Genomic DNA, 24,515 nt, shown 5'->3' on the forward strand with positions numbered 1-24,515 from the left:
TCTGGAGATAGGAAGGCATATCAAGAAGTTGGGGTGGATGAGTAAGAGGTGATAAAAAGGGTTAAAAGGATAAGCTGCAGTTGGGTTAGGCTGGGAGAGAGGGGCTGCAATGAAAAATATGTTAGTGTTTGTAGCAGAACTGCAAAAGTGAGTGTGCCCTTTTTATCTCTTTGAACCCCTTTCCATGTTACTTTTCCCTGCTTACATCAAGAGGCAAGTAAGAAAAGAGGAAAATAATGTCCACCTTCTTTAATGGCCAAATAGTTGGCTGTAAATCTGTCATATGGAAGTTGTGAATCTCTTATGTGCAGCCAGCAAGATCTGTGATCCAGACTCATACATGACCCTCAAGAGTCCAGACTCTGTGTTGGGTGTTTGTGTTTCTGCCTTTTCAACTTGCATTGTTAAGACTCTAACAGAGAAAATCCATTTTGCAGCAGCTGTTATTACTAAATGGTGACATTTGCGTCAACCTTTCTCAGTGTAGTGCCCTTTGGCTTCTGTGGGCCACAACTCCAATCAGAGCCGGGAGTTGTAGTACAAAACATCTGGAGAGTTTCAGACCATATGCAATCGACTGAGAATGAGGATCTTACACTGTTGCTCTGTAGAAGAGGGGAACTTGGCAGGTGTAACTGGTCCTTTGTCAGAATAATTTCTATCATAGCTCATCAGCAGGTTGCATCAACAGTTGGCACTGTACAGTGGCAGAGTGACGTCTCTGTGCCGCATGGACTGGGTACATCTCACCTCTTTACTCCTCACTTTAAGGAAATAGGCAGAGGCACAATGTCTTTTTCACACACAGCTTAACCGTGTAGCAGTCAAGTCAGTCAAGTATAATATGATGCAGCTACCACTCAAACCCCAAGTAATTAAAGGATGAGAAGAACTAGAAAAATACTCTTCCAGAACTGAAGAAAGGAGCTCAAGTGAGCATCCTCTGACAAGCTGATTGCACAGTACCCTCCTTAGCTCCCTACATCTTCGGAATGTAAGAATATATGCATGCGTTCATAATCCATCCAAGTGCCAGCTATGGTGAGAGCCAAATAAACCCAGAAAACGCCTCATTGTGTTTACACAGCCCTTATCTTTCTCCATTGCCAGTTGTTTATTTTTTTCTCTCTCTCTCCACCACCACTATTCCTTTAGGATTTATACTGTAGCAACAGAAATGATTCTGGTCACCCTTTTTGCCCCTACCACAGAACTGCTCAACAGGAAATAGTTGGGAGCCTATCATGGGAATGATTTGTTATTGTAAAAAAGGAATGTGGCTGGAAGAGGAGACGAGAGGTCACTTCACTCTGGGGTACAGTCTGTTCTGAATGGGAAACAGGCACTTCAGTCCCTGAAAAGCACAGTGCCAGATGTAGTGAACAGCTCAAATCAGTTTTGGACTATCTCAACAGTAGTGTCAGACAGGATTTCCCACAGCGTAGCCATACACACGTACAGCTCCTGAACACTTACCCTGGCAGTCATAAAGCTAGTAGAGTTTCTTTGCTTGTATCAAAAAGAACAGACCAACTGAAAGGGACTGGTTATTTCTGTGATGTCAACTTGTTCGGCACTGTGGGGGGGGGGGAGGGAGAGAGAGAATGGATTCCATCTTGAGATAGGGCTTAGAAACCAAGATAGCTGAAAACTACTCTTTTTTAAAAAAACTTGGTTTCAGATTTTTTAAATAATATGTTTCCAAGTATATCCATGGGTCAATGAATGTCAAAAACCTATCCCTTAAATTAAAGGAAATTATTAAAAACCTTCACATCATTCACTAAAATTAATGGGAAGAGTTAGAGGTGGCCACAGAGTTCATTCCTGCCCTCGGAGGCTGCACTGAATTGTTATCAGCACTACGAAAAGAATATGGATACTAGATACTACTACGCATGACTTTGCATTGTGTCCAAACTGTAATGTCTTGCCTTTCTTCCAATCTCGTTATCACTCTGCCTTGCATAGTTTAGAAATGCTTGCAACTCAACAGATAAACCACTCAGTAGTTTCCTTTGATGGAAGATGTCAGTTTTCAGCTTATGGTCACTAGTATCCAGAGACGAGGGAGGTGTGTGACTAGTTTAGCTTGCAAAAAAGCGGGGGGGGGGGAGACTTTTTCAGCATTAATATAAACAAAGAGCAGATTATTCTAGCCTCAATGTAGGCAAAGTGTGGGCAGATGCTGGGCACATACAGCTCATTTTTTACATTTTATTATGTGTTTATGTGGCACACTTCACTTAGCTATTCACATTACAGTTCAACATTATAATTTTACGTACTGCAGTAATTTAGGATCTTTCTCTCCATATGTTCAAGCAAAAGCCTCTTTTTCCATGAGATTTTTTTCTGAACCCACCACTGAATTATAAAAAATTTTTGTTGCTAAATCATATTGATTAATTGCGTGTACAGCTTGACTTATTGATTACTCTTGCTGTGTGCCATGATCTTGTATGAGGTCCGCACAAAACAGGCTGCATGGGTTTAGGCACAACAGTCAAAATAGTATTATGGGCTATGTTAATGCAACAACTTTGATTTTGTTGCACCTCTGGCACTTATTTTCTGTTTAATAAAAACAGCAAAACACTTCAGTACATGATAATGGACAATAATGAATGATGCTGTGCTGCAAACATGCAGATCAGGATTTATTACTGTATGTTAAATTTTTATCCATATGGCTAAAATTTTAAATATGCCTCTTTTCCAGCTCCTTCCTAGACACATTTCATTATTATTTCTGTCTCACTTATCCTGAAAGGTCATGATTTGAAAGGTCATGATTTACCCAAGGCCAATGTGTAAGTCGCCATCTGACGTCAGGACAGAATCTACCAGGTACAAATCCAACTCTAAGTTATTAGACCCTGCTAGTCTATATATACAAATGCGAAATCTGAGCCATGAATTATACGGGGTAGATTAATCCACTGATCATGTCTGACCTTTTCCCCCCATTGCAATGCCATTTTTTAAAAAATGATCTTATGGTGGATATCATCCATATCTCAATTTCCTGAACGAGTCAGTGTGTGTTCAGATTTTAGGCCATTGTTAACAACAACAACAACCATGGATTCATCCATTGTTGTGCCATTTGTTGAACCTCTAGTCTGCAGCACCTATCAATATGATGAGATATGGGCTTACTGAAAAGGTTAACTTGAAATGGAGGGGGAAATACCTTAATCCACTTGAAGGGCACTTTGAGGCAAAAGGTTGTTTTTCTTCCTCTCTTAATAGCAGGTATGCTGATTCAGCATGCCCAACACCTCTAAGCCATGTAGAAACTATGCCAACCACCATGTTTATCCTTTGCTAGCCAAATCCTGTACTTCTCCCAGCTAGCCAAAAGGCAGACTGGTAGGATCAACATGAATGATAAATCTCTCAACTGCAGCTGTTTCACCCAGATGTGCACACGTGCACACACAAACCCTCATGTAGTGCTTGATTCTTTCCTGTGGCCTCTTTTCTTCTATCCCTGGGTTAGTATTACCACAAAAAGAGTAAAATCCAATGGGTGCCATTTTGTTAATAGAAGGCATCTGTCAAGGGAACAGGAAGGTAATATTTAGTACTTCCCCTTCCCATCCCCTGCAGGCCCCCTTCTATGCCTGCAAAATCTGCTCTGCAGGGCCCAATACCAACCGGAATCAGCTAGCATAACAAACAAGGCTATCTGCAGAGGAAACTGTTGGATACTCATGAAAGTTGTTGTTTAGGAAAACCCCAAAAATCCCTACTCAAACACCAAAAGATACCTCCAAGGCTATGCAACTTTTCATTTCAAAGATTTCTGTTCATGCAATGGGGCTCCTCTCCTCCCCACTGCAGCCACCAATACACCCTCACAATCTACTCTGTAGTATAGGCTTGGGGGACTCTGTGGAGCAGATTTTGGGGGTCTTATGTGGGACTGGAACTCCCTGACAATTTCTCAGGCAGAAGAAGAAGAAGAAGAAGAGTTTGGATTTGATATCCCGCCTTTCACTCCCTTTAAGGAGTCTCAAAGCAGCTAACATTCTCCTTTCCCTTCCTCCCCCACAACACTCTGTGAGGTGAGTGGGGCTGAGAGACTTCAGAGAAGTGTGACTGGCCCAAGGTCACCCAGCAGCTGCATGTGGAGGAGCGGAGACGCGAACCCGGTTCTCCAGATTACGAGACTACCGCTCTTAACCACTACATCACACTGGCTCTCAGTGTAGGCAGCTACATTCAATGCATTTAATTGAGTGATAAAGATGTTTTTATGGTCTCGGTGACTTTTAATATTATTTGATTTTATTGTTGTTTTGTTACTGGTTACTGACTGAACTAGTTGTAAATGTTTTGGCAGTTCCAATAGGTCTTTTCTTTCAAAATTTTGTTAGGCACCTCAAGAGTCTGTCTGAAAGGGAAGATGAATATATATATATATAAAGAAAAACAACCAAACAAGTTGTCTCACAACTTAGGCAATGGTCATAAAAAAAATGAACACCCCCCCAAAAGTATCAGTTTCCAACTCTATAACTCTTTGTATGTGCTCATTACAAAGGTTAAGATGACCCCTTATTCCAGCTAAGTGGATCCAAGAGCAAAGGGAAGAAAGTGAGGGGAAATGTAGAACTTTGATCCACATGCACTCTCTACAACCAATGAGTCTATGAATAGCCACTCTCTCTTTCCCTCTCATTTTTCGTTTTTCTTTTTTTAATTGCCCAGGGTATTCAGCTAGGAAGATAAATAAATTTGGGGAGCTCATGGACCAGCAGAATGTTTTACTTGACCTAAAACAACATCTTATTTATTTATTATTTAGAATATTTATTAACAAAGTCCAGAGTGGTTTACAAATCCCATTAAAACAGCAATAAGCTAAAATCATAAATACATTAATGCACAATAGAAAAAAAGAAAACATATCACTAAAGGCTACAAGTTAAAACTTCATTTAACTCCATTTAAAAATTATGAATTTGGACCTGGATCCTGCCTTCTTCTAATCTACTGAAAACAATGTCTATTTTAGAAACTGCTGCTTAACTGGCCTGCACTTTCAGGATTTCCCACAATGCCTTGCTAGACTGAGACTCTGCCAAGCAAGCAGAGCACAGCTGTTACAAATTAGAAGAAAATAAAATACATTTTATTTTTGCTTTTAAAAATGTATCTGAGTCATTAAGTGAGATCATACATGCCCATGTGTAACGAGGAAGCACTGTCAGAGCCCTAATACTATTCTGGCACGTACCAATGTCTCAAGCAAGGTTCTGGTTTGATTAAAAAGTTCTGAGCATTTCACACTTTTTGCCAACAAATTATTCTTCCCGGGACAAGCCAAGGTAAACTGTAAAAAAAAACACACCATCTAACATGTGGATCTGCCTTTGCAATAAGCACTAACCCTCCTTCTTCCTGTCAACCTGGCCTCCTCTCCAAGTCCATTTCTTTCCCACTCTATAATCTAAATAAATCAAAGCATTTTATGGCTGTTGTGTGTGTGTGTTTTTTAAACATCCATTATTGCAACATCTGTCCTCTGGGGTCTTCAGAGTCCCATGACACCATGTTTACTCATAGTCCAGATTATCACGAGAAAGCCATTTTCCCATCCCCTCATTGAAATCCGGAAGAGCAGACATATGTGGGGAGCCTTTGAAAGTGCATAAACAATTTATGATAAAACGCAGATGTCTGAAAACTGAAACTAAGCTGGGACTGATGGCCTCAGGAGGCTGGTGGTCTCTGTGCATGTATGCACAGAAGTACAAAGTCTCAGGGATCTTCTATTTCCATTATTGTTGTTATGATTATTAATTAGTCACTTTACTCATGGAAATGACTCAAAGCAACTAACAGACACAACAGAAAGCCAATTACAATAAAAACACAATTTTTAAAAACAAAATAAACAGCTTCAGGTTTTGTGTGGATTTTTTTAAAAAGCATACATCTTCTAGATAACTTCCACTTAGAGTGATAAAAACTTCCACCTTATCTAACCCATACAATCAAAGAGAGGAAGATGCTGCAATTTGGGTCAGAATCTTGGCCCATAGTGTAAGCGATTGGTAAAATTGTGAGGCTAACAGCAGAGGAAAGGGAAACAGACCCCCCCTTCCTCAGCCAATGTTATTTATTCCCAGTGCTTTTTTTCTGGAGGTACGCAGGGATACGCATACCCCTAAACATTTTGTGAATCTAAGTTTGGCCTCATTGAGGGGCAGTATTTCCGAACACAATTCAAAGTGTTGGTGTTGACCTTTAAAGCCCTAAACGGCCTCGGCCCAGTATACCTGAAGGAGCGTCTCCACCCCCATTGTTCAACACTGAGGTCCAGCACTGAGGGCCTTCTGGCGGTTCCCTCACTGCGAGAAGCAAAGCTACAGGGAACCAGGCAGAGGGCCTTCTCAGTAGTGGCGACTGCCCTGTGGAACACCCTCCCATCAGATGTCAAAGAGATAAACAACTATCTGACATTTAGAAGACATCTGAAGTTCAGGAAACTTTTTAATGCATTTTTAATCTTTGTTGGAAACTGCCCAGAATGGCTGGGGAAACCCAGCCAGATGGGTGGGGTACAAATAATAAATTATTATTATTATTACTATTAACATGAGTAGGAAAATGAGAATATGCCTAAACATTTTTTGATTTTTTTAGAAAAAAGCACTATTTCTATAAAACATTTATGTCTCACCCTTCTGATGCACAAGCATGACTCAGGAAAGTTTACAACATTTAAATATAGATTCCCCCACTCCGCAAAAAGCAACAATATACAACAGCCAGCCAAGGAGACAGGATCAGAAGTATAAAAGATCAAGCATAAAAGCCTTATCTGCCACATACAACAAAAACCCTGCAAGAATAAAATAATCATACGAAAAACAGGAAGGAAGGGGCCAACCATACTTCTGAGGGCAAGATGTTCCATCATCTGGGTTCAGACACTGTGAAGGCCCTCTCTCTTGTCCCAGTCATACATGGTCCCACCCTAGGTGGGACACAAGGGACAGTCTCTCCTTCTGATTGAAGGGAGCAGGTTCGATAGCATGGAATTAAGTACCAGTAGGTCCCTAATATATCCTGGATCTAGGTATTTAGGGTTGTTTCCACCCCTGCTGATTACGTAAGCTGAATTGCAGAAAGGTTTGGTTAGAATTTCAGGAAGACTCCTATCTCACTGACTGCACAGGACTAGCCCTGTATTATGAACCTGTTAAAGAGGCTCCATTTGTCGTCCTGTGGAAAGGGAAAGTACAACAGTATGCACATAAAGGCTGGTGTAGGTAAATAACAGCCTGGGAGCTGCTTTAATAATGCAGGCTTTCTCAAATGCCAATGAAAACATATATAATACGTGTGTTGGGGGAGCTGATCCTATTGCTGTCCAGCACCATGCTGAATCTGGCTCTAGTCTGACACTATGCACCCGCCTTTAATTTGGGTAATTGTAATGGAGAACTAAAAACCAAGGCAAGGATACTGATGCCTAGAATATAAAATAGTAGCATCAGCTTGTACACAAAGACTAGCAGTGGAAACAAAGAAAAGAAACAGCTTTGTTTCATGGGCTAAATGTGGTAATGAATCATGAGGGCTGAGCAGCTTTCATACTGTGCTGGAATGTGCTTGCTGATGGATAATCTCTGATGCAGCGCCCATAGCAGGCTTGCTGCTAACTGCAAAGGGTTGTGGATCAGGTCGCTGATGTGTCGCTTTATCCTCTACTGCCATTCCCTCCTTCCATGTCAGAACGAGTGAAACACTCCAGGTGGACACAGATAGCTCTTTTCTTTAAACAGTAAGACCCATGCCCCTTACTGATACAGGGATCTGTGACCAAGACTGATTTCACATTAGGCTGGCTCAGTCCTTGCTCTCCACTCTGGGAAAAGAACCACACCGTCCCCATGCCTCGTGGAGTCTCAAGGCTCCACCTTGATGAAAAGCCACATTCTGGGATTCAGGAGCTTTGACTGACAGCCATGCTATATTTAGAGCCGTGAAGGATAGCAGTTCACACTGAGCTTTGGTTACAATGGCCTGTTCCCAACAGCAGGCAAAAGTAAGTCAAGGAAGGGGTGTTTGCCTATATCCACATGCTCTTAAGTGAGACCAAGGTGGGCACATGCATTTGTCTGTAATTATATGCAGTGACAGCCATGTGAAACAAACCCAAGTTTCCGAATGTTTATTGCTAAGTGCAGGGCTTGACCTTTCAAAACACTTGGCAAGGGCTAGTAATGAGAAACACAGTTACAATAGAGGAAATGACTATTGGAAACAATGATGGGTGCTTTTCTGTGTTATGCAGTGAGTGACCCAGTTGTGTGACTCAGCATTTCTGATCTTAGTTATTTTCTCATAACAAAACCAGACTGCCTCTGAGGTTCACAAGTGTTCAGTATTAGTTTGTGTGTGCAGGGTTTTCTCAATTTTTGTGCATACGTGTGTGGGTCAGCCTCGCCGATCTAGAAGTGTGTCTGAGTGTAAAGCCAGGCACGTGAATGATATGTTATGTGTGATCCCACACTAAAGTGCTGCTCTGAGTCTATTCACCACATTTCCTAGGAGAGCACAAAGCATCCTTATTCTAAGCTTTCCAGGGGATGCGGGATCAAGTCATAGTATGCTCCCGACCCCATTCGGGTCTATGGGGGCAGTAGAAATGGGAGCCTGCTTTGTTTAAGTTTAAAATAAAATGGAACATCTGTTTGGCAAGCTGCCAGTGTTATAAATAATTCCTCAGTCTTGGAGCATTGATATTATTCACCCCACTCACTGTGTATGCTTCCTCTGCCCCCAGCTTCATGTTAAAAGAACAGCCCCACAGTGCATTCGCTTGCTTCTGAATAACGAGAAATCTTGGAACTGTTCATGGGAAAATATCTTAATGTATATAGATGGGGCAGGCACAGAGAATGCAGAATGGCTTTCCTGAAGATAGTGCTAGGAGCAAAAAACCCCAAACAAAACAGTGGGGAAGGACTAGTTATACCTCCACACAACTTTGTAGCCATTGCTATTAGTTCATTTTAGAGAAACGCACACATATAGATGCAATTACATGCAACCACTTGATTACTTCTATAGTTTATCACAACCCTCTTCTCCTATCCCATAATTCCAGATTTGCCGTCTCTATAGATGAAACTACTCCAACTGGTTCCTAAGCTCCCATTCACTGGCCCTTTAAGATCAGTGCTGGGCTGTGTCTCTGATTCTGCTGATTTTGCATGTCTGCTCCATTTGAGATGTGTTGTCACTTCTAATGGCACGGAGCACTTTCTCATGGCACCATCTGCAGAATCTGCCCTCCAGACTGCAACTGTCTCTCCCCCACCCCACCCCACAAGCTGCATATTTGGCAGCAGGCACTAGAACATAAGGTTTGTCTGGGTTCGCAAAGTCACTTTCTCTATAAATGCAAGCAGTTTGGAACCATCCTGAGTGATGAGGACACCCCTTGCGTTTCTGGGACCAGCTCACCCTTGGTGAGCAAGAAACCTAGGTCAATGATGCCATCAGATCAGGACTTATGGGTGGGGCCTAGATCAGCAGAATGGGCATGGCTATGTGTCCAAGCACAGATGGGCTGGCTTAATATACTTTGGATCAAGTAAAGTTAATACACATTGCTGTCTAAAGAGCAGTCTAAGGGTGTGGAGTGTCTATTAAACCAAAATCTAAAATTACCATACTGCACCACTGGTTTAAATTCAAGTGGGTGAGAAAAAGCTTTAAAAAAACAAAACACCAGAGAACTGGATAGAAAAATTATCTGGTTGTGAGGAGAAGACTCCCTTTAAATGAACAGACAGAGAAGTTTTTGTGTTGTCAGACAAATTCAAAACTGCTAGGAAGCTGTGATCCATCATCAGCTTTTATTAATTAAAGAAAAATGTTTTTCTAAGGAGTACATGAGGAAAGAACAAAAAGGAAGAAAGACCAATATGCTACTGGTGTGTGGGAGGGATACATCCTTCAGCTGCTTAGTTACAATCACTTCAACTTTGTCACTGTGGTAAAAACTAAACTAGGAGCAGATTCAGACATCCTCCCATGTATCGACCAGCTGCAGTCATTCTTTAATGAGAGACCAGATGAAGAGGAAAAGAGGAAGGGAGCTAATTTAAAAGTCAGGAAACATCCACCCTCTCTTGAATCCTCATCATTAAGAATAACAAGGATGAGGGTGCTGAGAAGAAAACAAATCTAGGCAGTAAAAGGGATCTTATAGTCTCACTAATTGACCTGAATATACAGACTCCAATTAATGTATGTTCCCAGCATGAATTGTTCACCTAATCTGAGCACCATAGGAGAACTTCTGCGTAACATGAACCTTTCAAGTTGCTGCCCAAAGTCCTTCTGGATACTTTGTGTTAGGCCAGGAGTCAGCAACCTTTTTCAGCTGTGAGCCGGTCCACCGTCCCTCAGACCATGTGGTGGGCCGGACTATATTTTGGAAAGAAAAAAAGAAAGAACAAATTCCTATGCCCCACAAATAACCCAGAGGTGCATTTTTAATAAAAGCACACATTCTACTCGTGTAAAAACATCAGGCAGGCCCCACAAATAACCCAGAGATGTATTTTAAATAAAAGGCCACATTCTACTCATGTAAAAACATGCTGATTTGCAGACTGTCCTTGGGCCGGATTGAGAATGTGATTGGGCCGCATCCGGCCCCCAGGCCTTAGGTTGCCTACCCCATGTTAGGCTATGTGCTGTGGCTGTTTCCAGACTGTCACTATTTTGCAGGTATGAGTCAATCAAAACCCAGCAAATTTTGTTTGCGCAGTTAAAATGGATTTAGCGCTCTTGCAAACAAACCTGCTTCCAATGAAACCCTGCATTTTTGTGGTAAGAAAAGAGGCAGGAAAGTGCTGTGGAAATGTGGGATAATGGCAACAACATATAAGTTCCACACAACCAAATCAGAATGAAGGCTCAATAAACAGTGATGTCATATAACCTCAGCATAATTTTTCAACAAACAAATCAGAATGAATGTTCAATGAACAGGTCATCTGGAAAAGCCCTATGTCTTCATGCTGCTTCCCAGGGGAAGGCCTGAAGCCAATACCAGGAACATACACTGCAATCACCTTCTATTTTGCACTCACCAATATGAACTCCCCTGCTCACTTTCCTCGTTGAACTTAACCATGGTTGAACATTACGTTTATGTGGACAGTGCACTAACAATTACTAACACTAACCAGGGTTCCCATTTCATTCAGGTTAAGAAGTGGGTTTTAAGTGGTTAAAAGGAATCCAGATTACCATTCAGAAGGGCTGTGCAGAGAGTGGGTGGAACAGGACTGGATCTCCCGCTATTAGATAAAAGCAAAACAGAGCCTACACGGGTACAAGATGAACATAGATTCTGACTGTATAAATGGGAATAATAGAAAAGCAGGATCCCAAGTTCCATGAAGCCTCCTGCATGGCTAAGGTGCCCTTTGTCTTCCTTGCAGAACAAAGCCTGGGAATGCTGAACATGGATGAAAAAGGAAGTAGAGTGGAACCTCAGTTTTTTAGCGTCTCAGAAGCTGAACGATTTGGAACCCAAATGCCGAAAACCCGGAAGTAACTGCTTCTGTTTTCAAACACACCTCAGAAGACAAACAGCTTCCAAGGCGCATTTCTCAATTTTCCCCATTGAACTTGCTGACGGCCCAATGCGCCTCAGTTTTAGAATGTTTTGGAAGTCGAACAGTCTTCCGGAACGGATTACATTTGACAACCGAGGTACCACTGTATATCTAACAATAATGTAACAATATGATGAGCTGATGCATGCGCAGCTTCCAGTTAAGAGAACCCTGAACCCTGTGCATGCAACATATTTGCAAGCACTAATGTATTTACTGGAGGATGCATGGTCACTCCTGCTGCCTCTGACTTGCCCCTGACCTCTGAGAGTTCAGCCACAGGTCCGATCAAAGCCTACAGCTGTGCAACTGAACAGAACGTTTGCCTTTCCCAGGATTCTTGATCATGCAACTTGATCATGTACACGTAGGCCCTATTCAGGCCCTATTGCTCTGTACAAGCAATTACCAAGGATGATCCCAATGTCCCAAATCCACACATTCATGGATATATTATTTTCAATGAATTTTTTTTCAGTGGAAAAACAATGGATCAGGTGTCAGCCTGGCCTAATTTCCAGGTCTGCTTCTACCTTTTTGGTTAAAAAGAAGGTGTTTTGGTGACTCATTCTTTTCCACATTAAATCTTTAAAAAACCCCATGCCACTTTAAATTTTTCTACAAAGTAAATCTTTGAGTAAATATGTATATGCACAGGGCCTAGCACAATGTACCCCTTCTCTTCACTTAAGGTGTGCAAACCCAACTAGCATGCAAATTATGTATTTCAAAAGAGCAAGGTATTTCTGTAAGCCTCCCTGCAAATATGGTTGAAGGGTGGAATAAAAATACTTATAATAAGCAAAACCACTCTTCTACATCAAGAGTCAGAGTGGTACCTCAGGTCTGGGGACTAAATGTGGCCCTCCAGGCCTCTCTATCTGCCCCAGCCACATTCTCTCCTCAGGCCGTACCCATCGCCTGCCCTGCTCTGCACTCTCATTGAGTGCTTTTGCCCAACTGGAATGTGTCCTTGAAGTGTAATAATGCTTCTCGCTTGCCTGTATGAAGGATGGAGTGGGGTGTGTGTGTGTGTGTGTGTGTGTGTGTGTGTGAGAGAGAGAGAGAGAGAGAGAGAGAGAGAGAGAGAGAGAGAGAGAGAGAGAGAGAGAGAGAGAAGCTGCTTGCCTGGTAGGGTGGAAGCAAGTGACACTAGCTTTCTGGCTTTGAAATCACTGCTGCTTACTTGGAGATGGTGGGAGGAAGTTGGAGCTGCATGGGTGCACTGGTAGAGCCAATGCAGCCATCTACGCTCACACCCACCTAGTAAGCAGGGCACAGATGGTGGGAAGGTAGTACTGTTTCTGCCATGGCTTTTGCAGTTGACTAGGAGACCTTGCTTGATCCTTGTCTCTTTCTTCTATCAGTCCTCCTTGGTACTGATCTCCTAGAAAGGTGTAGTAGCGCCTTATGGGGTGGGCTGGGCAAGAATGCCTTGTTCTTCCGCCTTTACAACAGAGCTGCATTGTTGCAACTTAACTGAGAGGAGACGCAAGGCACGGGGAGTTCAGCATGGAGCATGGTGGTGGAGCCAGTCTGGACACCAAGTTCCCTGTGCCTCACCCCTTCTCCTTTCAGTAAGCAACAGCAATGTGATGTACTGGAAATGCAGGAGAGCAATACAACCCTATTCACACGCCCCACTGGCCACCACGGGGAAAAGGATATTATTCACCATGCATGCAGCTCACAGACAATCTCATCTGCCTTGCTTACTGAAACAATTCAACAAGTGCCCCTTTTCTTATGTGGCACAGAAAATGCAAATGCTACTGAAATGACTGGCTTGTTAGCCGCTCCATCCTCAGCAAAGCTCAGCCCTCTGTAGCAGCAGGAGGAGGCCTGGTACACAGAGAACATTCTGTTAGTTCCTTAAGCCTCTCCATCTCTCAGGGATACGAAAGCCACAAGAAGGAAAAGGGGGAAACAAGCCAAGATATACTCATTCCAGGCCTGGCATACCATCAGCCGCAGCCACACACAGAAATTCCAGCTTTTTTGCACAATGCCAAGCAGCAAACTTGCTGCTAGGTTTTGCAGGACGCTTCAGTCAGACAGATGGGATATAGTTACAGTGGTACCTCAGGTTAAGAACTTAATTTGCTCTGGAGGTCTGTTCTTAACCTGAAACTATTCTTAACTTGAGGTACCACTTTAGCTAATGGGGCCTCCTGCTGCCGCTGCGCCACCGCCACTTGATTTCTGTTCTCCTCCTGAAGCTTAACCCGAGGTACTATTTCTGGGTTAGCGGAGTCTGTAACCTGAAGCATATGTAACCTGAAGCGTATGTAACCCAAGGTGTACTGGATATTAGCTGTGCCTCCCCACCCACCCCAGTTCAGATATAAAGCTGTTTTCATGGTCAGCCCAATATACTTTGCTGCCCGAGGAAATGGACAAGATGGGGAAGGGCTCAGACCACATAAGCACACATGGTTCCGACCTTCAACAGTCAGTGGGTTCAGGTGGATGGCTGAAGGGGCTTCACCACTGCCTCCCCACACCACCCAGTATCTAACACCTGAGGTGGCCACTTCACTCTGCCTAACAGGGATTGGCCCTGGAAGTTTAGGTAGTAGTTTTGAGTGGAAAACTAGCCATCCAAGGAAGGGCTAATCCGCCCCACCACCTGCTATTTTTCCATTTAAACTCACAGTCTTTTAAGGTTTTGTTGGTTGGTTAGTTGTTTTAAAGCCAGGAGAAAGATTCCCATGCCTTCATTTGGACCTGAGCCATGTGTTGTGTGTGAGAGAGAGACAGAGGGGGAGGGGGAGAGAGAAATAGTGTGCATTTCACACATACTCACAATTCCCTTATAGTAATGATGCCATTGTGAAGGCAGCTTGGGATTTACTAAAATGCACCCAAACATTGTTAAAATCAATGCACACGAAAGAAAGAGAGGGGATCGTTCAAACTGATACAGAAAGGATATCCCAGGTGTGAATGCTTGGATGCTAATTCAAACAGGGCTGTCACTGTTTCATGGCGTGCTCTGGATTGATATGAATACCTGTTCTTCCAGGGAGAAAATGCACCAGGAGTGTCATGGGAAAAACCTACAGTGAAATAGCAGAAGGCAACATGATACCAACTTCCAGCAGATTCTAGCCAAAAAGGAATGAAAACAGACAGAAATAGAAAATGGTGTGAAACATGAAGTTAGCAAAATAAAGAGGCAAATGGTCCATCAGACAGTACGTCCTTTCAACTGGGGAAATACTCTTTTTTTCTGTGCTAATAGGCACAGTTACTGAATCAGGTCACAGTCATTCTGTCATCTAGCCTGGAACTAGAAGCTTGGTGTGTTGTGCTTTAGTGTCTTACAGTCTTTTTCTTAACTGTCTCAGTATGGAAATAATAATAAGGAAAAAAGCTAGACCACTGTGACTTGTATCCTTCTTCAGCTGGTAGCACAGACACCATAGCCCTGCAATATATCTTATTTTTAACCTCCTAATCTGACATCCTTGGAGTAAACAAGCAAGCAAGCAAGCAAGCAAACAAACAAACAAATCTAACTCTCAGTGCTTACCAGGGACATAACTACAGCCAATCAAATCTCAAGTCTCCTTTTCTTTCTCAACACCAAAAAAGTGCATCTTTACCAATTACCCCTAGTATATACTTACAGTCAGAGAGCAGTATGTCTCTGAATACCAGCTACAAGGGAGTGCATGTGGAGAGAGTGCTCTTGTGCTCAAGTTGCACTCATAAATTGTGGTCTTGTTTGTTTATTAGGTATATTTATAAGCCCACTTTGCATCATCATAATAGTACATCAGAATACAACAATAAAAAACAGAACAACTAGAAACAGGTGAAACTGTTCTTTAAAAGCATCCAGTGAATAAACATCCTTGTGGGGAAGCCTGTAAAAATAATGCACTTTTTAGCACCTGACAAAAGGTTATCAATATTACTGGAGTTGCAATGGGCTGTGTGTTGCACAGAGCAGGTACTGTTGTGTTGAAGGCCCTGGTCTGAACTGCCATGGAATGTACCTCTGGCCACATGCAGCACTTCAAGAAGGACCCGCACATGCAACTGCATTGAACAGGCAGGTATATTGTGGTACCTCAGCTATCTTGGTCCAAAGTTCTTTAGGGTTTTATGTACATGAACAATAAAAGCTGAAGCTCAGACCAATCTTAAGCTTGGACCAATAGCATTTTAGCAGTTCCCTCAGCAATGATGTTATGTGCTGATACATAACAAGGCAATCCTGGCCACAAGCCATGTTGCTGCATTTTGCACTAGCTACCGCTTCTGGACCAAGCAGAAGGGCAGCCCAACATGGTGCTTCCAGAATACATACCTATTCCTTCAGAGGGAATGCAACCCCAATCAGAACAGGGAACTGACCTTTGCCCTGGAAAGTAGAACCACTGGTTGCAGGACCTCTGTCATATCAGAATTCAGTTTCGGTTTCAGCCCTCATCCAGGCCTGCACTGCATGCAGACACTGGCCCAGTCCTGATTCAGATATCACAGTGAAACAGAACTGGGTCTCATAATGATGACACAAATCTCCTAGTACCCAATCCCAACTATTAAACAGCATGGGAGTTTCCCATAGGCATTTGGTGTGCTATTGTGGGGACAGAATACTGGGCTAGATTGGGCTTTGGTCTGATCCGGCAGGGCTCTTCTCATGTACGTATACTTTGAGCATTTGAATCAAGATCTGGTTTTGGGATCTATGAGTACTGAAGAGTTAATGCCCTGATTTCCCCATCTTGAAAGAATTCTTCTCTTAGCTGCAACTATGTATTGGAAAATTCCCAAGTTTGGAAGGGGGAAATGTGCAGTACTTTAAGAAAAAGGGACAGCGCGCACACACACACACACAGAGAGAGAGAGAGAGAGAGAGAGAGAGAGAGAGAGAGAGAGAGAATGCACTAGCCTCAGACAAGCAGGTATTCTATTTTACAGCTTGTTGGAGGCAAAAATAAATGAATAAATCAGTACTCTGGAATTGAGGTGGCATCCAGCTTGCAAAGGGAGAATATGCCTTCAGAGAAAGAGGCTCAAGATGGTTTAGTTTCTCCTGGCCCTGATTCAGAGCAAACCACAAAGCAAACATACTTTCAGTATAAATAAGACAGTGTGTCTCGCCAGTTAAAGCAATTCAAACATGAATGTAGCAATTTAATTGGTGCCAATTACTGTTTCTCGGTAGCATTAAGAATTTAGTCACAGCTCCTTAAAATACTGCAAACACCAAGAAAAAGAAGGTAGTGCTCAGAAAAGTGGCCCTGTACCAATGACTAGCCCTGTTGAGCTTGCAGTCTATCTGCTGGCCATAGTTTTCTGCTAAACAAGCAGATGCAAGAAAGGCTTATCCAAGCATGGAAGCCAGGTTATGGCGAGGTGTTGAAAAAGTCAGCAATTAGTACCCATTCCATCCCACTGGAAACTTCTAGGATTATCTTCCAGAATTATTTTTCTCTTAGGAACAGAAATGTCCTGGTTTCCCCTGGGTGATAGCCTCAAACTCAGGTCTTCTCTTTTGCAGCAGGTGCCATACATGGTAAAGCAAGCTAAGACATTGATCCAACAAGGGAGGTGGCACCAGGATGGAAGGTGAAGCTGGCACTGATGCCAGGGGCAAAGTATGCAGCATACATGGGGATGGGGTGGAGTGCAGGGGGGAAGCTGTACTGCTCAGAGAAGATCTGCGTTGTGTGTGGGGCACACAAAGGGAAGGGTTTCTTTGCACAAGGAGAAATCCTTGCATTTATGAGACAAATTACTTGGATGCTGCCCTATGAAATCTTGTAGTCTTATTGTCCCATTACTTGTTCCTCAAGTATAATAATATTCAAATATGGGAAAATAGCACACATTCCTTCATTCCTTCATTCATTGCTCCTTTGTCACTACTGTTTCCCAGTCCAATGGATGCTTCAGTTTGGTTTTCTCCTTTACCTTGCCAAAATATTATGCATTCTTAGAAGGAATAAAAAAGGCCGTCCATAAAAATCTGTATTTGGCCAAATTGTGCAAACTAAACATGTTTTGTGAAATGCACAACTTTTACTTTAACTTTCAAGTGCAAATAAATATAACTTTAAAACAATATTATAAGTGTGTGTGTGTGTGTGTGTGTGTGTGTGGCTCTTGAGGCTGAATTAGAATGGTGGGGAAACCCAGCCACATGGGTGTGGTGGTATTATTATTATTATTATTATCATCATCATCATCATCATATTGAAAACCTGCTTGTTAACATCACAGTGTGAGATACAGATAATAAAATGTATTTGAGAATTATGGCCCTGTGCTATTTTGAAATGTATTATTAATTTGCCATTTTTCTTTGGATGATTTGCTAGAGCACTGATCCTACGACTAGGCAGCATCTGTGTCATTTATTATTAGATTTTTATGAATGCAAACTTTCACTACAAACACTGAGCAAGTAGGACAGTTCTTTATTGGAGCAAATGATGTAAACAATGCTGACAGAAAGCTTTTTTGAGTCATCCTGATCTCTTATCCTAGTCCAGGAAATTTGAGGAGAGTAGAAGATAACTGCATTGTTAGGGTGATGTTTGCTATCTATTCTGCTTTTTTTCTCTAATGATCAGTTCTTGAAAAGGTTCTTCCTTTGTTTGTAATGAAACTATTGTTTCCATTGCTCTATATTTTTTTTCCAAACACGTCGTGGGGCCACAGTGAGAGCAACCTATCTATATAGCTAGTTGTTTCATTTTCATTTCATTTCACAAAATTGACACACTGCTTGATTGTAATAAAAAAAACCTCTAAGCAGTTTACAACAAATAAAAATAAAACATATTTGAAAGAAATATGGTTGTTGATTTATTCCAAACATTTGAATGATGTGTTTCCAAGGTGGCTTCCACCCCTCCCGCCCGCCCCCAAACAAGCATAAAATAGTGCCCAATTTAAAAAAATGAACAGACCACAAGAATATATGTCCATGAAAATGATGTGTATTGCAACCTCACCCCAAAAGGCCAGTGAGAAGGCACTACACACTTCTGGACAGCAATTTTTTCCCCACTGTCTTCAAGCAACTGATACAGAGGCTTTACTTCTAGTTGTGACAGTAGCTCACATGGAGTAGGGACACAAATCAAGACCTGATTAGAAGATTGACGTTGAAATGGAGCTTTATATCCCAGGAGCATTACTACCAGAGACCTCTGAACACCTTTCAGCACTATTGCATCTTGAACAGACATGTGTAAACAATGGATGGGATTCAAGTCCCCATGCCCACCCATAAGCATCTCAAATTATGCAGAAGAGCTTTTGCAATGTTCTCTTCTAGCTACCAGCTGCTTGCACTATACCAGATGTCTGGGTGGTGGTAGACTTTTAGAAATGGCTCTTTGGATTGCTTAGTGTCAGCAGAGAGGTTAGCAATGTGAGGAAGAGGAGAATAAGAGAACAGGCCTATGATTTATGAGTTCTACTAAGATAAGTCTATCAATTGCAAGAATTGCTACACTGATATATATATTTGGAGACTATATAAGCTATGTACTTAATTATGCCCTGTTTATCCATCAGTTCAAAAAGGTTCTCTAGAGCTGTTTCAGCATCTCAGGAAACAATGCACAGCTCATGATGTTCCTATCAAAAATATTCTGTTTGGGATTTCTCTCTCTTTAAATGGAATTAAACTCCCAGCAGCATCTTAACTCCAACCTCTGCCTCACTTTTTTGAGTTGGAATAAGTTAACCCAAAATAATTCCAAAGTTTTAACAAAGCCTTCTTCCATTAAAATCAATGAGAACATTCTGAGAAACTGTAACAGGACTAAAGGACACAAACCGCAATTCCCAGGTCACAGAGTCACAGCTCGCCCTGGATGTTTTGTGAAAGGGGGGGGGGTCAGTGGGAACCACATGTCCTTTTACACCAGAGTCAAAGGAAATGGAAGAAGTCAATGGGACTACAGCGTACAATCTATTCATTTGGGAAACAACTCTTGGAAACAAATAATTTTCTTCTTGTTGTGAAGAAAACATATTTGCATGGAGAAAAGTAATGTGTAAACTGTCCTATCACTCAGCAACTGTGGCACATCCTGCAGTCAGCATGGCAGAAAACTGTATTGCCACAGGTAATGTTTCTGGCCATATCTATTATCATGAGTTATCCTATTACAGCTTGGGCCTTTGGGTCAAGATGGTTCACATATAGAAGAAAAGCATTGTGTGAATACTAATAAACAGCCCCACACCACACACAAATCCACATCCTAAAATTTTGCGCTAATTAATCTGGAATAACTCATGTGCTGGAAGAGTGGGGTGAAACACCCTTTTATTTTCTCAAAAAGCCATTAAGTGTGAATATCTATTCCAATTTTCACTGCATTGTGCTGTCATTGCTGGTATTATTATTGTGATTGACAGCCATTGTCACAGATGGCTCTATTATTTCTTGGTTGTGATATAGTCAGAAAAAAGTAGGATACACATTTTACGAACTAATGAATTAATGATGCAAGAACAAAATGGTACTGAATGTGCTGATACTATCATACAACAGCATATAGTGGTGGGCAGTTTTTCATTTGAAATGTGGCAAGCAGTTTTGAATTATTGTTTTTAAAAGAAACCTTTTTTTAAAAAAGAAAGATGCCATTTTTTAAGAGAGTGATAAACATGCTGAAACATTAATACTAGAGGCTGTTTCAGTACTTTGATCACTCAGGTCATCATCCAGAGATGTTGATTTGCATGAAGATCTGCCCTTTGAACAGATGTATAGCACTGTCTGTGATGGTTGTCCTTAAGTGTAAAATGGGAAACAGATGCTACAATCAGTTTTTCTCTCCATCCTCAAAACTTGTGATAATCACTGTCAGTTGATAGTGCTGATCATCTGTATATAGATTGATTGGGTTCTGATACAGCAAAGGTTTTGTGTATGCAAATATGTGTTAGTTGTGCATTTTTTGTCCATGCTACATACCTTTCACACAAGAAGACCAATTTAAAATGCATCCACATACATATCATTCATGGGCATACACATGAATTTTTTGCAGGCGGGACAAATTAAATACTCCAAATGAATAAATAAATGTATACAAGTAGTATCAGAGAATGGGTTAACTATTTCTCGTAGCTCAGTCAACTGAGCAGCAATGAGCCCTGGGTAACCCTGGCCTCTGAGAAACTAATATTCCAGGTCTGCTTCTCTGTTGTTTCTCAATAGATAGACGAGAGGTTCATCAATGAATAGATCTGGCGCTCTTCATCTCCTCCAGCACTCCCCATTTAGGATCCCCAGTAGCTAGTATTCAGAGACGTGCCTCTCTATGCATGTAAATATATAATATGGGTAGTTGGCAAAACATATGCTGGGTCCTTAGCATGATGAGTAATATTAGCATACTTGCATGGTATTTTGTCAAGGGCACAGCACTGCTGGATGGGAATAGCCCAATCCAAGTGGATAGTTCAGTTGCTTAGAGTGTGGTGCTGATAACAGCAAGGTTGTAGGTTTGATCCCCACATGAGACAGCTGCATATCTTTACATCACAGGGAGTTGGACTAGATGGTCCTTATTGTCCCTTCTAAAATTATTTTTTAAGTAGAGAACCTCACCATATTGTTATGATTGTAACATTATAATGAAATGACAGTGTAGGCACTCAAGAAAGTCACAACAGAAACTCTGCTTCCAGTAAGGATCAGAATGAACGCGCTTATCAAACAGTGATAAGCATATGTGGTAACAATAGTTGCAAATCGTCAGTCAATTTACCGGTGCTCAGTAAAAACATAGCTTTTAGATTGTTGACTGTGAAAACAGTAAAAATGATCATGCTAAACAGAAGCAAGTTGTCTACAGTATCTACATCAGTGTTGGGTTGTAGAGATGCGCAATTGCGAATTATTAGAACTCTAGTCCAAACCTTCTTTTGAGTAACAATAATCTAAGAAGTATATGGCATTTTTCTAGTGGCTGCAGCAGAAATAAATAAGAAGGGGGACTCGCAAAAGGGCATAGGAAGCTGCCTTATACAGCAAGTCAGGCTATTGGTCCATCTAGCTCAGTTTTGACAGCGCTCACTGGCCCTTTGGAAAGCAGGGTTTGGGGTCAGGAGTCCAGCACTATCTAAAGATACCAGGAACTGATCCTGACGCCTTTCGCATTTAAAACGTGTGCTGTACAACCAAGCTACAGCCTCTCCCCTAAAACTTAAAGTAGTTTAGTTCCTGGCACAGAGATGCAAGGTATGACAGCAACAGGTGATGTCTCTTACTGCACAGTATATCTGTTTTACACCTTGAGAAGCACCAGTGTGTGAGTTCATTTAGTGGAATTTTAGTCCCATGTATAAGAACTGCAGATGTCTGGAAGGAACCATAGATAGAGTCGTGGTTCCTCTGAAAATAGAGAAGGAAGGAAAGCTTAAGAAGCAAGTAACATGGAATACTTTTCTGCCTAGAGACCATGGCGAGATACTTCCAGAGTGCACAAGAATGGCTTTATTCATTTTGCACTAACATATATGCCTATATAAGCTTATTAGATTTTGTAGGCATAGAAAATCATATTGGCATAAGTGAGAGGCTTTTAGAAGTATTTTAGCTGTTGCTGGAACAGAAAACAAGACAGACACAAAGCGTGATAGAACATTTTGTGGTTACGAAGGAGGTGCCAATCAGTTTCAGGTAGACTTGTGGTTATGAAAAGTCACCAAAAACAGGATATAGTGAAGGAAACCTATCCATTTATTTATTAAATTTGTTTCCCACCCTTCCTCCCAAAGGAGCTCTTCTACTGATTGAAACAACCTATTGTTATTTGGGGAGGGGAATGTTATTGACCAATGGCTTTGCCAGCTTTTAGCATAAAGTTAATAGTAACATTTGGTGCAGCATTGGAAGCGCATATAACATCCAGGCAAACTCTCTGCCAATGCAGGTAACATCAAGCGCAGGAGAGTCCCTCCTTTCTACTTTGCTTAAGATCTTTTAAAGTGCTTGGTGCTTTTGCTCTTGTGTGAAAGGGTGTGTAAGAAATTTGTTTGTTATCTTTCCAGCTAGTAAACAAAGTGTCCAAATCAGCACTTAACCACGTTTTGATTCTGCACTACTAGTCCAACTGACATCTGCTGACCCTCCCACCTACAGGTTTGGGGAGTTCCTGCCAACGGTGAGCTGCGACCCCTCTGCAGCTCTTCAATGATAAACAGTTCTAACCCCAGACATGGGTTAGAATCTAATCTTTCAACAGACAAACAGCCTGTTCTGATGCAAGACAGATGTTCCTTGCGGATGTTAGAGTGGCAGTCATGGGGAAAGATTCTCCTTCTCTGGCCAATCAATCCATCATCCACCCCAGGAATCTAAGCTCCAAGAAGTTTTGAGCATCAGAAAGTTATTTTCAGGCATCAGGATCACAGGCATTCTCTTTCTGCTGATTAAAGAAAAAAGAAAAAAAAGACAGACCCAATAATAGCACTTTGTGCATCCCATAGCTTAGATCTAACTTAGATCCTTTGCACACATAGAGGGGCAACACACAGCACAGCGAGGGAGATGCAGGAGCACTGCTGCCTCTCCTTACCAGACCTTGCAAGAAGCAACAGGCTTCCTCCTCCCCACCCGGCTCTACTCTGGAGCCTGCAGGATGCTGAGAACAGATCGTCCATAGAGGGGCATCCCAGGAGTTCGTCCATAGAGGGGCATCCCCTCTGCCCGGCGCCTTGGGAAAGCAGCGGAGAAAGAAAGCGAGAGATGCAGGCGAAGGATCCAGGCGTCTGCAAAGGAAACTGGCTGGGTTTGGCCTTTTGGAAACTTGTCATGGGGAAAAGGAACAAGGCTGCGGGCTCTCCACATCTGGATTTGTTAAAGGAGAGTTTCCATTCGCAGGCTGGAAAAGCGAAAAGGAGGCGAGCTGCTGGGAGCGAAGGAGAGAGACCGCTTAGCGCTTACCTTACTTCGCAGAGGGGGCAGGACGGCTTTCGCCAAATCGCGCCCGGAACTTGCGGGGACTTTCACCTCTCTCTTTTATCCTTCTCCTGAAGTTCCCCCCGTTGCTTTGAGTCCGCGACCCCAGCTTCCTTCGGCTGAGCTGCGCAGCCCTTTGCAGAGCCCGAGGGGAGGGAGAGTCGTCTGCAGCCCGGAGAGGCGGGACTGGGCGATGGTGGGGGTGGGGTGTCCCCGCTGTCCAGCGCGCCGGCTGCCTTGCTGGTGCCTCTAGCGCATTTTATTACCCCCCAGAGCATTCGCCAGCATCCAAGGCTCCGCGGCTTTCTCGCAGCTCCGGAGCCCTTTTTCTATTTTCCTTCAGAACAAGATGCCACGAATGGTGTGCGTGTGCGCGCGTGTTTGAACTCCTACTTGGCTCAAACCTTTTGGTCCACTCTCGCAAAGAAAGATGTAGGGCAGGGGAATAAGGCTGACTCGATTTACTTCTTCTTTCTTGTTGGGAAAGACAGAGGAAAGACGCTTCCGTGGGGTAGACACAACAAACACCTCCGTCGGCCCCAAGGTGGGGTACCAGGAGACAGACACCAGCAGAACTTCAGTCGCCGAATTTGGGCGGGAGAGGGCGAGGGGAGCCTCTGGGAAAGCTCCAGGCGCCAAACAAAATAAAAACAAGAGGAACCAAAAGCGTGCGCGTTTTAATTCATGACTGGACTTTTAACGAATTAAACCGTGAAAGTTCCCTCACACGCTGCTGTTTGTGTGTGCGTGTGAACGCGCCTCCTTTCGATTCTGGCCTCTCTCTCCCCTCTCCGCCCCTCCCGTCTTTCCCCTCCTCTCTCTGCTCTCCCCTTTCTGAGGATATGAGGGGATGTTTAGAAAATCCGCTGCCCACGCCAGCCGCTGACTCATGTTTTTAT

General features: G+C 42.6%; 1 protein-coding gene across 1 annotated transcript in view; it reads right to left on the reverse strand.

Annotated features, from left to right (window-relative positions):
- Positions 1-24,356, reverse strand: part of PDGFRB (platelet derived growth factor receptor beta) — a 75,166-nt gene extending 50,810 nt beyond the window's left edge. The window contains exon 1 of the mRNA XM_081896863.1: positions 23,602-24,356. The gene's annotated coding sequence lies outside the window, so the exon portion shown is untranslated. The remainder of the gene's footprint in view (positions 1-23,601) is intronic.
- Positions 24,357-24,515: the final 159 nt, after the last annotated feature.

Source organism: Podarcis melisellensis, assembly GCF_964234715.1.
Source record: "Podarcis melisellensis genome assembly, chromosome: 2".
Classification (NCBI taxonomy): Eukaryota; Metazoa; Chordata; class Lepidosauria; order Squamata; family Lacertidae; genus Podarcis; species Podarcis melisellensis.